Source organism: Urocitellus parryii, chromosome 2, assembly GCF_045843805.1.
Source record: "Urocitellus parryii isolate mUroPar1 chromosome 2, mUroPar1.hap1, whole genome shotgun sequence".
NCBI lineage: Eukaryota > Metazoa > Chordata > Mammalia > Rodentia > Sciuridae > Urocitellus > Urocitellus parryii.
This window is the reverse complement of record NC_135532.1, coordinates 187,075,107-187,093,610: the sequence shown is the minus strand read 5'-3', so window position 1 is coordinate 187,093,610 and position 18,504 is coordinate 187,075,107. Positions and strand designations below refer to the sequence as shown.

Genomic DNA, 18,504 nt, shown 5'->3' with positions numbered 1-18,504 from the left:
TAATACTTGAATAGCTCAGAGTTCAATTAGGAAAGCAAAGTCACTATGAGTATTCAGAAATAAAGATTTAAAAAAAATACACATTAAACGGTTGTTTAAGAAGCCTAGAAAGTAAAAATTTTAAAAAGGCATTGATAAATTAGAGAATCACTAATAAGCTTCTGTATGAATGAATGGCTCAGAGTAGGAAGAAAAGTCTGGAATTTAGCCAGGTCCAGCTGCTAGAGAGTGATTACAAGCAGGCTGGTCTGCAGGTCTGTGGAAAGTTATTGGCTCTTTCTGCCTCTGTTCTGTGGGTTGATAGCAAAGCATCTGCCATGGGTGTGAGTCACTGTTGGTTATCATGGCAGCATTTGAAAAGGACAGTTGTAGATAGAACAAACTCAAAATGAGTTTATTATTTTTAAATAAAAATCCATTTTCAATAACCATTTTGCAAAATAAAGCATGACATCTATTTATGATGAAAACAAATAATTAAGGAACAGTTGTAGATAATGCATTGACAATTGAATTCATATTTCTCCAAGAAACAACTTGACATATGATAAAGTTCTAAAAGATCAGTGTATTTGAAAATGTATATATTTGTTTCAAATTAATAATAATCTTTTTACATTCTCTCTCCTCAAATATCGTATCTTAGAATGGAAATTCTAGAAACAGATATTAGTTGGAATTGCAAGCTTAAGGGTTTGGGATCACTCTTGGAAGGTACATCTAAAAGCAACAAAAGAAATCAAGATGGGCAGAGGATGCTGACCTGCTATGTGATTGCAACCACCATATTAGCTGATCTTACATGGAGATAGACCCCTCAGAGTCCTCTCAAAGTCAGAACACAGGATTGAAGCTTTATATCTCTGTTTCAGGCAGTTAACTAGCTGAGACTCCCTTCTGGGTGGAAATTAACACTGGGTGAGGCAAACCTGTGAAATTCCTTTAGAAAATGCATCTCTGTGTTATCAGCAACTGCCAGGGAAGAGGTGCTTTGATTCCGAGGAGTGTCCACTATAACCTATCCCTTGTGCCACTTATGGCCCATTACTTCTCTTAGTAAATTTTCCCAATTTGGGATACATTCAAGATCTGTTGATCTTGAGGCCACAAATTATTGTTCATTCATCTCCCTTCTCTATCACCATTCCAGATACAAGTCCTTTTTTAGCACTTTTTTTTGAGAATGACCTAAATCTTTATTAAAATTTTTATTTGTGAAAGTGAAAGGGACCTCACTGGCTACTATAGTGTTTCAAATACTAGAAAAGAATCAGGAAAATAAGGGCTTAGGAGAGGGTGGCAGTTGAACTGTCTTAAAGTTTATTGAAAAGAGATCATAAAAAATTGCCTAGAATTCATCAATATAAAATTATTTTGAAGGAAAAATAAGAAAGCATTTAATCTTTTAAAAAAAATGGCAGCATCATCCCCAACCCAATTCATCATGTGACATAAGGGCATCCTTCAGCCCTTGATTATCATTCCCCTGGAACTTAGTTCCTTTAGATTTCAATACCCATAGCTCCCCTGTGAATTTAAAGAAAAGCATAAGGTTTGTTTGTTTTTCTTATTTTTTACAACATTATGGTTATTTTAAACATATGTTCAAAAATTCTTTGAAAATATTCCCTCAAGAGAGTGGCAGAACTCAAAAAAACTTAACAACAAAAACACAAACAATCCAATCAATAAATAGGATAAGGAGCTGAACAGACATTTCTGAGAATATGTGCATTTGATCAACAAATATATGAAAAAAAATGTTCAACATCTCTAGTAATTAGAGAAATACAAATCTACAAAACTACTCTAAGATTTCATCTCACTCCAGTAAGGGGACAGTTATCAAGAATACAAACAAGAATAAATGTTGTGAGAATACAAACAACAGTGAATGTTGGTGAGGATGTAGGGGGACAAGCACACTCATACATTGCTGGTGGGCCTGCAAATTTGTGCAATCAATCTGGGAAGCAGAATAGATATTCCTTAGGAAACTTGGAATGGAACCACCATTTGACCCAGCTATCCCACTCCTTGGTCTATGTCCAAAGGACTTAAAAATAGCATACTATAGTAACAAAGCCACACCAATTTTTATAGCAGCTTAATTCACAATTACTAAATTGTGCAACCAACCTAGATGCCCTTCAATAGATGAATGAATAAAAAATTGTGGTATACATAATGGAATATTACTCAGCTTTAAAAGAGAATAAAACTATGGCACTTGCAAGTAAATGGACAGAGTTGGAGAATATCATGCTAAATGAAATAAGCCAATCCCAAAAAACCAAAGGCTGAATGTTCTCTCTGATAAGTGGATGCTGATTCATAATGAAGGGGGTTGGGGCATGGGGGCAGGAAATATAATGGAATGAGATGGACATTATTACCCTAAGTACATGTATGACAGCACATATGGTGTGACACTACATCATGTACAACCAGAGAAATGAAAAGTGGTGCTTCAATTGTGTACAATGAGCCAAAATGTATTCTGCTGTCATATATACTGAATTTAAATAAATAAAACAAAGTGGTCAGGATTTAGGGTAACTATTCTGGTGATTATGATGTGGCAAATGTGATGGTGTGTCTCCTCATTGATTAGGTTCTTCAAACTCTACTGCTTTTATCTTGAAGTGGGAATGCTCTCTCTGGTGCTCTGTTCTACTCAGATCATGCTTCATGGAATTCAGTTTCCATGTGGTCAGAATACTCAGTTATGAAGAGATCCACATGGCGAGGAACTAAGGACTCTAATAAATATCCATGTGACTGAGACTTCTTATAAGTGAAGAGTCTACAAATGGAGTTTTAGTGACTGCAGGCCCAGGTGACAGCTGGTTCTGCAAGCTCCTGAGATACCTCAAGCCTAAACCACTCTTGGATTTCTAATCCTCAAAAAGTGTGAGATAACAAATACTTTAAGCTGCTAACTTTGGGGAAATTTTGTTATATATCAAGAGATAACAAATACAACAGAACTGGATATCTTTCAAGGCCTTCTACATTCTAAATGCAAGCCATTCATGAGGAACATTTTTCTATCCAAATGAATGGTTTCTAAATTCAAATCACTAGATGAGAAATCTCAAAGTACTTGCAAATTATGGTATTTTTATTTTGGCCCATCCACTTAATACTGTATTCTGTCTGTCTACAACACTTTTTATGACTAGGGTGGGAATAGAGAAGAAGAAACATACAAATTTCATTACTTGAGTTTCTCTGACATCTGATTGAGTTCAGTCATCAGGAGACACCAGAAGGATGTTTGTAGTTCCCTGATAAGTGCCCTTCTTTCAGAACCTCATACAACACAGCTCACTACCATTCAGAGCCAGCAAGTGGGAGTCTTACTGTAGTCTGCTTATACAGCCTTATATAAGGTGACATCATCAGGGGAAAGTCAGCTCCTCCCCTTGCCATATTCCCTTTATTAGTTCTATTTATGCCTTCTGTCTACAATCAAAAGTTGTGCTGCAATTGTGTACAATGAATCAAAATGCATTCTGCTGTCATATATCAATTAAGAGGAAGTAATAATACCAGGGCATGACTCATTGTGGGTCAAATAAGTTTGTATGCCACACTAACTCCTGGCATCCTATTTTTAGGGAACCATCTTTGAACTGAACTGCTAAAACAGCCTTTAAACTGAATTTCTGGTCTACATTATAGTTCTCTGATTTATTTTCAAAAAGCCATCAGAGATGACTAATATGAATGGGAATCTATTATAATTTCAAAATAATTTAATGATTGCTTTTCAATATAATGAGCCCCAAACTCCCTGTTTGATAACTAAGAGTATGCCTCACCCCAACCTTGAATTCTCCTCATTTGGACTCTATTGACCAAAACAAACAACATGTAGTTTCCTACCTGTACCAAGCTGTTTTTCATCTTCTTGCCTTTGCTTACCAGCTGCCCTCTATGCCTGAATGCCTTCAGACCTTTTTCTTATTTAACCTACATGATTCAGCAAAGGGAACATTCAATCTGCAGTTTTCCCCAAACTGGCTTCAGTCTTCTGCACTCATTGTGTCTTCATATCCTGACTATACCTTTATTATTGTATTTAGCACTTTGTATAATTTTCTAACCTAACTATTGGTGAAATTTCACAAGACAGAAATATTGTTCATCTTTTCATTCTTTTGTACCTGATACATATAGGTCCTGAACACATTATCATTGAATAAATGAATAGGGGCTGGGGGTAAGAATTAGTGGTACAGAACTTGCCTAGCATGTGTGAGGCCCTGGGCTGCATCCCAGGACCCACCCCCCAAAAAAGTATCTATATTTATATCTATACAGATATCTATATATATATACAGTTATGCATATACAAATGATTATATATGCATATATAAATAATTAATTTTCACAAAAGAGTCACAGTCTGAGACATCCATCAATAGCAAAATGTGATTTAATGGTAATTAGAGTTACCAAGCAAGGAAAAAATATGATAAACATTAATTGCATTTTTCATTTAGACTGGTGTTGATTGAGCTTCAGTTTATTATTCTAGAATCCTTCATCAGTGTTTATGAGACATCTCCCACAGGAAAAAGGATCTTCAGTGAAATAAGTAAATCTAATATATGCCATCTAATAAAAAAAAAAGATGAAAGGGGATTAAGATCCAACACTGAAATGCCAGATGAGTATCTATATCTGATTTACTGATCATCTTAGACCAGAACTAATTTTTATCATCATGGTATTTGCTAGGGCAATAGACAAGTACATGAGATCTGCGGATGTCCTGTGACAAGTGTACTAGCGCTTCCCAAGTTCATGAACCACATCCCTGCAACCTTGACACCAGTCTGAATAGAACAAGTCCACAATATATTTCTGATTTCTAATCCCTTGTTATCAATTGTTCAAGTGCTTTAGCATAAAAAAAGGGTGGGATGTCATTCCTTTATCCCCTGCTGATTTTATCCCTCCTAAAGTCGTAATCCTTGTGACAATAATCAATTGCAGATGACATTGCTTTGATAAAGTTCTTTAACCACAATCCTTTTACACACTGTTTGTAATCTGCACAGCCATACAATTATTCAGCCTTCCTTTCTTTTGTGGCATCTTTTCACACTTCTGGAGCTTCCCAAACTTATAATTCAGCTTTGCTGGCATAAAGACAAAAAAAGCCCTCTTAACTGCATTTTAAAATCATGCCACTGTTGGTCTTAATCTCCTTCAAAAGCCCTAAAATATAAATTAGGCTTCTATTCATTGTGTCCCAAAGAGATTTCTTTTCTGGGACTAGCTTTCGCTGCCGCAGGGCCTCCCCAGCAGTTCACAATGGCCATCTGGTCCTTGTGCCTTCCCAGATGGGCTCTGTCAGCACAGATTCCAGGGTCTAGGGAAAAGACAGGGGAGAAACATTTAGTAGCTGACTACATTTTAAATTTACAATATGAAGACAAGTCTGCATTTCCTTTTCTCTTAACTTTACCATCACCTGCAAAAATAGTTCCTGCCACCTTCGTTAACAAACTTACTTTTTTTAATTTTCTACTGAAAGAATACTTTCAGACGTAAAAGAAATTGTTTTTTCCCTATCATTTTTTAAAAAATCTGTTCCAGAAATGTGCACAGATACTTGAATTATCATGAAATGGTACTTCCGAATGGTATGTTGGGTTCTGTAAAAGAAAAAGTAGAAACATGAAACAGATAGGTTGTACATTCTCTGAAGGCCAAGTGGAAATCACTTATATAGGGCTTAAAACATGCCAGGCAATGTCCTGAGGAAAAACAAGTTACATGGCTCTGCTAAGGATAATGGCTATTTTTAAATCTCAGCAATAGTACATTTTTAATTAAAATTTTGAAACATTGCAATTGAAAAAAAATAATATTGAGATTTTGAGTGTGGTGCACTCAGTTTTCCCCATTGTCAACATTTTGAAATTATAGTATAACTATGTTCTTGAAGTTGATACAATCTACCAATCTTACTGGAACTTTCTAAATTTAACTTTGACTCATTTGTACATGGGTCTTGGGTTCTATATATTTTTTCCATGTGTGGATTCATGTGGCTCTGGAGAAGTCCTTATCACTTAAGAGAGCCATTTCCAATAGCTTTTCAGGATGTTTGTCCATCAGATAAGACCTGTGATCCTGGAAGGGGACAATTCAGATCTTATGAGGTGATTGCTTCTGCTCTTCTGGAAGGTGAAGGACAAGGACAGAAGACATTTAGGTCCAATTACCAAAGTCTGGAACAGGATGATGCATATCTCCCTCCAAATCTGGCCTCAGTCTTGGAAGGAAATGAAATAGCTTAGGCAGTAATAATAGATAGGGCCAATAAACTTTTGAATTTCTAGCATTTAGATAATAATTTCTTAAATGATAAATATGTCTCCACGCAAAGCTGAGCAGGGACCGCCCGCAAATTTTAAGCTGATAAAGGAGACAGATACAAAATGAAGACAGAGATGCCAAGCTTTATCCTGCTTCTAGTTACTCATAGAGCAGCTTCAGACCCAATGAAGTCACTGTTTTTAGCAAAGTCAGCCTCTCTAAGTTCCTGGTACAGAATCACACCCATCTATGCCCCACAATTCCACTTGTGTGGCAACCACTAGTGGATACTCCATATCTAATAGTTTTATTTTCATTTCAATAATGTTATATGAATTAAATCATAGTAACATATTTATAAGTTTTTTATACTCAGACTATCCTGGAAATAAATCCAAGTTGTTAGATTAATAACTTCTCCCTTTTTTATTGTTCAATAATATATTCTGTTTCTTCTAGATTGTACAATTGACTTATTTGTTAATGAGAGTAGTGATGAGGCAGGAAGACAGACCACCCACAGGCAGTCAGGAAAAGGATCTCAGAGGAGAAAAAAGAGGAATAGAAGATTGGGAAGTCAAACTTCTTACCCCAGTCGGTTCTAGCCACAAGGACAGTTCCTTAACAGCCCCTAGCCATGACCAACTACAAAATATGCTCAAAAAGCACTTACTCTTGTGCTAACAAAGCCTAAACCCCACTTTTGTATGGATTAATGCTTATAAATCACTTTTCTCCAGATTTTCTGGGGGGAAAAAAGGAGAGAGTTGATTGGCCCCTTTCTGAATCCTATTTGATATGCCATCCACTCCATCACCTATGGGGACAGATTGAGCCCATAGAAAGTTCTAGTCAGAAGACAGTGCTTCCCTTGTTTGGGATGACTACAGGAGGATTTTCTTCTTTAAACAAATCTTGCTACACTACCCTCCACTTGTCTGTGGTCTCGTTCTTTGAATTCATGAGACAAAGAGTCCACCTAATATCCACATTCCATGTTACAGTAATATCCTATATTTTATTTCTAACTTTGATATTTTGAGCTTTCTCACTTTTAATTTTTGTTATCATTCCTTGAAATATATCTATGTTATTGTCTTAAAGAATCAATTTTATGCTTCATTGATCACTATTTTTAATTTCATTCATTTCTGTTCTTATAACTTCCTTTCTTCTGCTTGCTTTCAATTTATTTCACTCTTTCTACTTTTTGAAGTAAGAACTTAGACTATCGATTGGAGATCTTTCCTCATTAAAAAAAAAAAACCATTTAGCACTATAAACTTTCCTCTCAGCACTGCTTTAGCAACATCCTATGTATTTCAGTTTCATCAAGTTCAGTGTATTTTTAAAATTTTCTTTGACCCATGGAACATTTAGAAATATGCTTAATTTTAACATGTTCAGAGATTTCTTTCTGTTACTGATTTCTACCTTGACTACATTCTAGTCAGAGAAAATGCTCTACATTATTTAAATTCTAAATTTGTTGAGGTTTCTGGTCTAGGTTATTTTGGGGAATGTGCCATGGGTACTTGACACTGCAACTTTGAGATGGACTCTTTTGTATATGTCCATTGAATTCTGTGGGTTTAATGTTCTTCAAATCTTCCTTATCTTTGCTAATTTCTTTTTTTCTTTTTTTTTTTTTGAGAGAGAGAGAATTTCAATATTTATTTTTCAGTTTTTAGCGGACACAACATCTTTGTTTGTATGTGGTGCTGAGATCAAACCCGGGCTGCACGCATGCCAGGCAAGCGCGCTACCACTTGAGCTACATCCCCAGCCCGACTAATTTCTTTTTAATCTATTTCTGTCAGTAACTGAGAAGCAGATGACGAAGTTCCATTTAGATCTAGCTCTTCACTCAGGTCGGTCAGCTTTTGCTTCATGTATTTTGAGATCTATTAATTGGTCCAAAGGTATCTAGGATCATTATATCTTCCCAAGAAATTAAATCTTTATTATTATGAAATGCCCCCCATTACACCTAGCAATTTATTTGCTCTGATTTCTATTGTAATGTTGAGAAAACTATTCTTGCTTTTAAAACTTTATTGTTTAAATGATTTTTTTAGTTCTTTTACTCTCAGCTTATTTTTGTTCTTGAATTTGAAGTGAATTTCTTATAAATATCAGATCATTTCTTTTGGTTTTATCTTTTTTAATATCCATTTAATCAGTCTGTGCTTCTTGTTTGTTTTGTTTTGGTATATATATATATATACACATACATACATACACACATACATATATATGTCATTATCAATATTCTAGTGTTTATTTCTACCATTTTATTTTCCTTTCTGTTTCTTATAGTTCCTATTCCTCTGTTTCTATCTTCTTGCCACATCTGGACTACATATTTATGTTGCTATGAACAATCTTCTCATAGCAACCTTTTACTACTGTAATTGAAGTAAGAAAGCCTTATTTCCATTATATTTACGCATATTTGTGCACCTTCATTTATTCTTCTCTTCTGATATTTTAAGTTTCTTTCTTATATAAGTTCCATTGTGATTAAATTTTCTGTAGCCAAAATATAAGGGTATTTATGACAATGACAAACTTTTATTTTTCCTTCATCTGAGAATGTCTTTATTATCTCTTCTACCCTGAAAAATAGTTTTGCTAGATATAAAATTCACATTTAACTTTCCTTTCTTACAGCATTTTAAAAATATGCCACTTCCTTTCTGGTTTCATATGGGAAATCCATTGTCATATGAATTGGTTATTTTAGTCAATTCAGAATGCTATAACAAAGTAACATAGAGTAAATGGCATTATAAACATCAGAAATGTAGTTCTGGAGAATGGAAATCTAAGAATTGAGTGCAAGCATATTCTGGTTGTGGTGGAGATGCTCTTCCGGGTTGCAAATTGCCATTTTTTTCATTGTATTCTCAAATGGCAAAAATAAGGCAAGGGAGATATCTCCTGTCCCTTTTATAAGAATATTAATCATTTTCATGTTGATTCTCTCTTTATGACCTGTTCCCCAAAGGGCCCATCTCTTAATACCATCAAATCATGGGTTAAGATTTGAATTTGGTAAGAACACAAATATTCAGCCCATAATTTGAATAATCCCCTGTAAATACTTTTTCACTTTGGCTACTCTTAATCATTTTTTCTCTGTTTTTATACTTCAAAAAATAATTATGATGTATCTGGTATTGATTTTCTTAAAAAAAATATTTATTTTTTAGTTGTAGTTGGACACAACACCTTTATTTCACTTGTTTATTTATGTATTATTTTTTTTGTACGTGGTGCTGAGGATCAGACCCAGGGTCTCTCATGTGCAAGACGAGCACTCTACTGCTTGTTCAAGTTTCCTTAGCCTCTTGGATCTGTACATTTGTATCTATCAACAAAATGTGGAAAATTTTCAGACATTACTTTTTCAAATATTCTTTTAGTCCTTCTTCCTATTGCTGAGTTTTCTGAGAATCTGATGATATGAACATTGGATCTTTTGTTATCATCATACAAAGTACCTGAGTCACTTTTCAACTTTTTCCAATATATTTTATCTCAAGATCACTGATCTTTACCCTCTGTCATCTCCAGTCTACCACTGAACCTATCTACAAAGTGTGGAATATTTTTCAATTATTGTATCTTTCAGTTCTCTTCTTTTCATTTAATTCCTTTTTATGATTTCTCTTACTTTCCTGAGACTTTCCTATTTACTTAATTTGTTTCTAGAGTATTTGTAACTGATAGATAAGGTATTATTTAAATGTAATACCTTATGATCCTTCTCATGTAGTTCCAACATATTATTCACCTCAGAATTGAGTTTTGTCTGTTCTAATTCAACTTATGATTTTCTTCATTCTTAGTATGATGGGTAACTTTCAATTATACCATGAATGTTTTGTCTACTATGTTAGGAAATTCTAGAGTCTATTTAAATATTTTATTTCAGTTGTCAGTCAACTTGTTTAGGTTTACACTGGAGTTGGCTTAGTTCGGTCAGCTGTGGCTATAATGTCACCTTCGTTTTGAGAATCTTTGCTAATCTCAGAGCCTTTTGTGTTATTTTGGCTGCCTTAGTTTTTCTGATGCAACTGAGATAGATACCTACTGCCTGAGCAGGTGAAAGGAGTTTCCATAGTGCCCACAGCATCTAGTAAATAAGAGGTCTGGTAACTTCCCCCTTCCTGGGGCCCTTAGAATCCCAGGTTCTGTGGGCAAGGAAGAGGACACACAAACCTGTGGAATGGAAGGGGCTCACAGGGCCAGGGTGCTTGTTTTGAGTGGGTCCCTTTTATAGGTTTTGTCTACCTGTCACAAGTCTGTGAGTGGAGGAGGAGAGCTTCATGCCTTTGGGAGAAAATATCATAATACAGCTATTTCACTAGGTCCTTCCTGCCCATTCTTCAAACATGTTCCAGTGTGTCTGGACAGAAGAGGGATGTTTATCCAATACTGAGTTACTTGTAACTGTGTTCCAATTGTCAGTTCCTCCTTCCACCGCAGTATCTCTTAGTAGGGGAGAGAAGTCTCAGGACCACTGTTGAGAGTGGAATTCTCCACCAGTTAATTTTGCTGGTACTGTTAGCTCACCTTAAGTTGTCACATAGACTTTGCTTAGATGCAGGGGAGGAATAAGTCTTCCTGGACTGGACTCTGCTGTCAGCTTTGGAACAAAAAGTCTGAGTGACTTTATTATGATGGGAGCATGAAACTCCCTAGCACTGTGTTTTCCTCTGAGTTTTGAAGTCTCAAACTAATTTGCATTTTAGTTACCACATATTAGACTTTTTCTTGAGTTGTCTATTGAATTATATCCAGGATTTATATTTTTAGTCAGTAAGGTGAAACAGGGAGAAATAGGTCCATGTCATCTTGTTTGGGCCAGAATTCCAACAGTATGTTTTAAAATAAAAATGAAGTTTCATATTATCTCTACTATTTTGCCTTTTTCCTCATTTTTAAATTTGCTCCATCCAAAAAGAGAAATCTGAATCAATAAACATAATCTATGGTCTTAATGACTGTTAAAATATTTTCAGTAATAATTTAATATAATGTAACTTTCATTCATGAAAACTAATAGAAACTCAGTTTAAAATACAAAATTCTAGCCTGTATAAAATTGGTGAAATTAATCAGGTAATAAAGAAAACATTTATCAGCAAAAACATATTATTTTAAAAATCTTTATATAAAAAATTAAAGTATTACAAAAAAATGCATATTAATCATATCTCTAAAGGTATTATTATGTAAGTAGCATTAAATGATTCTAAAATTTTGGAATGTACATTTTATTCATCATTGAATGTCAATAAATGATGTGAAAAATCTGTCTTTAATGGAGAAACTGCATAAAAAGAACATGCAAGAAAAAGAATTAATTGTCCTCCTTAAAATGGGTGGAAAAGACTTCTGAAATTCTTCATTTTAATGCTTTTGCACATTATTATATTGAGTGATTTTATGTAGGATCCTTGTCCTAAGCAAAACAGGACATGAGACTTTCCAAGGCAATTATATTCCAACACTAATTCTAACCCTAACAACAGTTTATCAAAAAAAAAAAGCACTTTAAAATGTTTTCAATGTAATTTTGTTTCTACAGTCTATATAAAATACACATTCCACACTAATTTTTTTATAAAAGACTGTCATTTTTGAGGGTTCACAATCAACATTCTAAGGGTTATATAATCTGTATTTCCAGTGAATCTGATATATTAGCTGATATATTTTTAAATTTAAATTTTCAATTTCTTTCAATGTTTTAATATTTTAATTAGAAGATTTTCCTTAATTAAGAGGACTGTCATTATAAAATTGTACTTTGTCAGTTAATTTGAAGTTAACAATGTGTCTGAACTTAGATACAATGACTAAGGACAGGATGTTCAAAAAACAGAAGATGGAACAGTATAATAAAAATATTTTTAATAAGATGAAAGTAAAATAGAATGAGGATTTTTAAATTATATCCACAAACTCATTGTTATACCTCCTTTTTGTTTAATAAAAAGAGACCTACAGCATTTATTTTCATCTGGTAATAAATAGGAGTAATCAAAACAATATGAACAAATATTTTAGAATGATATTCTCAGCAAAGGACACCTAAAAAAATAATTGTAGCTTTCTCTGTAATTTCTTACTTCAATGATCATTTCTACTTGGAGACATTTGGTAGCAAAGTATTATTACTTCATTTTAGCATGATCTGACCCAGTTGTTTTCCTGACTTTGTTTTAGAATGAATCTCTTCTGTATCATCTAATACAAGGTTTATGTAATCATCAAAATCAATAATACAGCCCTCTATACACACATTCACTTGCTCATAGAGACACACCTAAATCTGGTTTTCAAGTATCTGAAGATGAGGTTGAGGAGCTACACCATCACCTTCTGGACTTCCTGGCTTTGGCCACACTATGCCAGGGGGGAGTCTCACAAAGACCACACCAACCCGCACCTTTGATAGCAACTTCTGGAACTGAGCATTATACCTCCTTTTAGAAGTGAAAGTTAATTCTCCTCTCCTTATATAAGGGTTGGATGTAGTAGCTTGCTTCTGTTAAATAGACTACTAGAATTAAAGATTAGGTTATTAGAGGCCTTACAATTATCTCTTTACTCTTTCTTGGGTCAGCTGCTGTTGTGAAAACTAAATGTCATACCATGAAGACCCTCAAGCAGTTCCATGTAGGTGTCCATGTGGCTGTGAACACAGGTTTCTTGCAAAAACCATGAGACAACATAGACTTCTGCCAATAGCCATGTAAGTGAGCCACTTCAGAAGTAGATCCTATAGCTCTGATCAAAATTTCAGATGCCAATAGCCCCACTCAACAACCTGACTATATCCTAAGCCATGATAATAGCCATATGCAACAACTTGAGTTGATCCTAAGCTAGAACCATCTAGCTAAGATGCCTTTAATTTCTGGTTGTTTCTTTGTGTGTGTGTTTTCAGGTGCAACACAAGAAACCCAGGGCCTTGCTTGGCTAGGCAAGTGTTCCACCACTGAGCTAAATCCTCAGCCTCCTGCCAGTAAATTTTTGACCCATAGAAACTAGGAGATGATAAACACCTATTGTTTGAAACTCATGTTTTAGTGTAATTTGTTTTGAAGAAACAGATAAATATCTCTAATAGTTATAGTCCTCATCTGTAACAGTCCTTGGCAAAGAGATCACATTTTTTCATGTCCTAAAGTAAACATGGTCTCACCTCAGGTGGTAAGTTTTGGGAACATTATAGAAGACACATAACTCCTTCTTGCTAATAAATCCACCTCTTTCTACCCTTTCAAGTTTACCAATATCATTACTCCAATTCCTCCCACACTTTCTTTCTCATTAAAAAATAGGATATTAGCGTAATAGATCTAATAAATGTTTGGGTGGACTTCAATCAATCAAATTCTTAGATTCCATTTTATGGTTTTTCAATAAGGACACTCTATGACAGGGATAGCTATTCTCAGAAATCAGATAAGTGATCTTTTTATTCACTAATATTTTTATTCCATTTCTTTCACTGTTGTTGTTCTGACATTATCATACATTTTATTTGTTCGTCCCTATGATCTACATGAACCATTTTAATATTGTATTAGAAATACATAGAGAATAATCTATAATTTAGAATTCTATGTTTGAATATATCTGTATGTTTACCTTTTAATATGGATATTTCAATCAAAAGTTTATGAAAAATTATCTGGAACTAGCAACTTCTCTAAGTAAAAACTCTAAGGTAAATAATGGTTTCCTAAAATGAACAGTCTTGGGAGTGACATAATTCTGTCAATTGCCAAATTTTCTTCTCAGAAATCCCACTGTTATGTTCAAGGAACTCCCAAGCAGAATACCCTAAGAGTAATATTAACAATGATGGTCAAATCCGGTTTCTGTATTTTTTCTTTCTAACTCCACATATGTTTTTGTTGTTGTTTTTATCAGGGTAACAGAAATGTTATAATAAGTTAAGAAAGACAATTCTTGTGTTCTTGTGAGGGAAAATGAATTTCATGTTTTTCTTCCAAAATGAATATAGAATTCTTACACTAATTATTTCATTGCTATTATTTCATGATGATATATTCCTATGATAACATTTTAACCCAAAACTTGGGGATTTTTTTCCTTTTAGAAAATACCTAAAAGCTACATTTCACTAAAAGGAAATGAGAAGGATAAGCTATTCCAAAGTTCCAAGCTATAGGTAAAATATTTTTAGAGTCACAGATACATATTAGCTTTCCAAATTTTGTAATTTTCAAAGTTGGAGCCAAACAAAGAAATAAATTGTGCAAATCACCTTACATGTATTGAAGCATATAACAGCAAAATATAAACTATGTTATGACAGAATTAGTAATTCAGTGCAATTCATTAAGAAAAGTTTCTGGAAGGGTGATTCAAGTATTATTTCAGTATTAAGTTGAACTAAAATACAACCAGAATTCTGAGTTTAAAGGCATAGTGACAGATATTAATTGCTAAAAAGATGTATTGTGGCATTTTAAAATTAAGATTAACAATTTCACCATCACACCAATCACCCTTGACACCTAAGACTGAACTGCTTCCCTTGTGTTACCACGTTATGACAATACCAGCTCCTGTCTGATATTCATAGTGGACATTTCAAAGAGCTGACAACTGATCCTCAGGAATCTGAGAGGAAATATCAAGGAGGTGTTACTTATCCACATGTGAGGCTTCCAGGAAGGCCAAGAGAATTTGTAAAGCTCAATATTGCTGGAAATTCACTTAATGCACTCTGTCCTTTTCCCTGGTGTCTACACAGAAGTGATTTAAGGATACAGGCTGCCATGTCTTGATTTAGAACTAAGATCTTAATCACAATAAAACCCCTGCCTTGGCAGACCTTTTCTGTTATCTTCATGAAGACCTCGGCAATAACAGGCACTCAATTTCTCTCAATTCATACAGAACCACCTTATGGCTTTTCTGGCCAGCCATTCCCTTTTTGGAATTTGCATTTAGACCAATTGGAGATAAGATGTGGTGCTTTGGGGAGCAGGTGTTACGAGACCCAACAAAAAGTAGAGCTGTTGGAGGGCTGTAGAACAGCGTAGGTTAGAGCAATCAATTTTATTGCAGTACACTGTTTCTCTTGCTCCTAACAGCTGCTCAGAGGATAGTGGGGAAGCTACCCTGCTGAGCAGATTTGAGTCAGAGGATGGAAAATCCAACTCATTTCCAGGCTGAAGGGTCCCACATTAAAAGACAATAAAGCTAAAGTCATTTCGATAGTAGCTCCAGGGGCACATTAACTTTGCCTTCCTATAAAATCTCTGTTAATACAGATCTCAAACACAAGTTGCTTGTCATTTTACCATTCAGCACAACATAGCAGATTTTTAAATTTTTTCTCCTGCCTCAGACATTTGTGTATATACACACACACACACACATACAGTTTTATTAAATGAAGAGTAAAAGTATGCAGTTACTATTTTATACATGTGAACGCAACTCTAACAAAAAGCTAACACTGAAAATTTGCAACTTTTGCATTTAAAGTACAGAAAGGTCTTTTCATCATGTATGATGCAGAAAAAAACAGTATATTACCATACATATTGCTACAAACTTTGTGAGGCTTGAAATTTCTGGAGTGTTAATTTTGAACCATTTCTGCCTTGGAGGAATGCCTTAGAGGAGCAAATTCAGAATATAAATTGGTCTTTGAGAAGTCTGCTGAGTTAAAAGGCTGGTCATGTGAGGACTCCTGAGTATGCTACAGTTTTTGTGGAGAGACTCGAGATTCAAGGACTGACTGTTCTTGCTGCTGTCAGTTGGATATTCTCTTGGGAGATCCCTTGAGGGATTCAGCTGATGGGTGCTTTACTGTAACTGTAAACTACTTGGGAAGGGAGGAGAGAGTGGGATTTAGAAATATGTCTGGCAGCTCAAGGATCTGGTTTGAATGCCAAGTAGCAGCTGAGACAACTGGTAATAGCTTTAAAATCCCCAAGGGAAAGGATTTTTTAAAAAGGCAACTAGGTTCTTTTCTACTATTTTGAACATAGGTAATGCAATGCTTTCCAACAAGATCATTATTTTGGAGTTTAAAAATAATATATAACAATGTTTTATACCCAGGGCAAATTGAAAGACTGAATTTACAATCAGTGTTCCTATATAAATGGAATTATATAAATCTGGTTTTTATATAATTATGTAATGTACCAACTATTAATGCTATATCCAAATGATACCATGAGATGTAAAATATTTAAACTATTGGAATCAATAGTTATAATACCTTATACAGTTTATACATTAATGTATGCAAATTTTATACAGTTTTTAAAGTGTGCCCATAATATAAAAATGTTAACATTTTATTTTAAGCAATCTTTTTTATTAAATTATTAACATCATCAACAACAGATATTCAAATGGAAAACTGGAAAAGCAATAAAATAGCTCATCAACTGCTAAAAGTATAAGATTTAATAACAATTATAAGCATAGGAGATTGCAGAATGATACTCATTGTCATTTTAAAATTAAGGAAAGTTAAAATTTAAGGGGTTAATTTTTAAAATTCAACTACTGTTAGGGATGTATAAGATACCTAAAGAAAGAATTTCTACACTTTTTTATTTTTTATTGTGACATAACTAATTTGTCTGAGTAGAATGTGAACAATTTGCCTAGTTGGAATTTTAGTAATCTCATTGTGAAGAAAATCAAGAAAGTTATTTTAATACATGCCCTACTTTCCAACTTCCAAACAGCAATTAGAATTTCTAGCAGATTGTACTTGTTTTAAGAACACAAATCAGCTTTTGGCTAAAGGCACTTCTCATGGAAAACAATCTAATGTGAAGTCCCTGGTACAAACAAAAAAAATCAGAAGAACTTGTCGCTGTCAGGGCCTGGGGGTCTGTGCCATGAAGGGCAAAACTCACACATTCATCTACTCTGGCCATCTGCCCTTGTCCCTATGTCCTTTTATATCTTTCTCTCTGATTCCTACAGCTCATCAGCAACACAGCAAATGTTGGACTGTCTTCCAGAAGATAACTTAAGCCTGGAGCCTGAAACTTCACAGAGAAGGAAATACTAATTTGTAAATATCATCACCTTTCAATCACTCTATGGCTGAGTCATAAAGAAAACCCAAAGTGATTTGTAAACACACTAGCATACAGAAGTATTCCCCATTTCACACATTTTGTTCCATCTAAAGAAAGAGCAGGGACCAGATGCTTATGCAATTCTCACCTTAACCCCACACATTTCAAAATTACAAAGGGCAAAGGTAGAAAGGAAAAAGGATTTGGGTAGGTATGATGCTTACCATATGTACCCGATTTCTAGTAATTTTCATTAGGCATTAAAATATTTTAAAAATTTCAACATTTTGGCCTCAAAAATGCCTGTTCCATATTGACTCCCATACCTTCAAACCATGTGTTTTCCATTCCATGCCTTCAATAGTTTGGAAAATAAAGTCCAAAAGGGTTTGTAGAAAGCCTGTGACTTCAGAGCACACTGTAAATAGCTTGTTCTCATCAATCAGCACAATCATTTATATGTCCATGGCTAAAGTAAATTATTTTGCCCATAGTAGAAGCATAGTCAATGCTGATTTTATTCTACTTAGCTCAGTGATACAATACATAAAGTTAATGATTATCTGATTATTGTCATTCTAGATTCATCAAAATATAGGCTTGTTTCAGCTTAAGATCTATGTTTATTACAGGGGAAAATAATGAAAAAAGTAGCAAGTAAGACATTTTATCACAAATAATGGAGATTATCTTAACCGAGCCTACATATGATGACAAAAAAATACACTCTAAGAAATACCACTCCCCCATGCAAGGTAACTTTAAAATGCCCCAAATTCAAGCACTCTCAAGTGTATCTTCAGCGATGTTACCAAGCACCAGACTTACCTGTCATTGTTCTTGTTTCTGTGATGAAAATTAACAATAGTTCATTTTCAGAGGTTCCGTATATCAGTGAAAACACATTACACAGAATGTTCAGTAGTTTATCATTTTTTCCTTTAGTATCTCATTTGATAACATTAGGTATCTTTCAGCTTTCTCCTATAGGCTGAAACATAAGAAAAATATCACAGGTTGACTAGGTTTTGATGAGAGAGTATACAGTTTGGGT

The 18,504-nt window shown here is 34.4% G+C and overlaps 1 pseudogene; it reads right to left on the bottom strand.

The window, feature by feature from the left end:
- Positions 1-12,496: 12,496 nt before the first annotated feature.
- On the bottom strand, positions 12,497-18,285 carry LOC113186518 (small nuclear ribonucleoprotein E pseudogene; annotated as a pseudogene).
- Between the last annotated feature and the right edge of the window lie 219 nt (positions 18,286-18,504).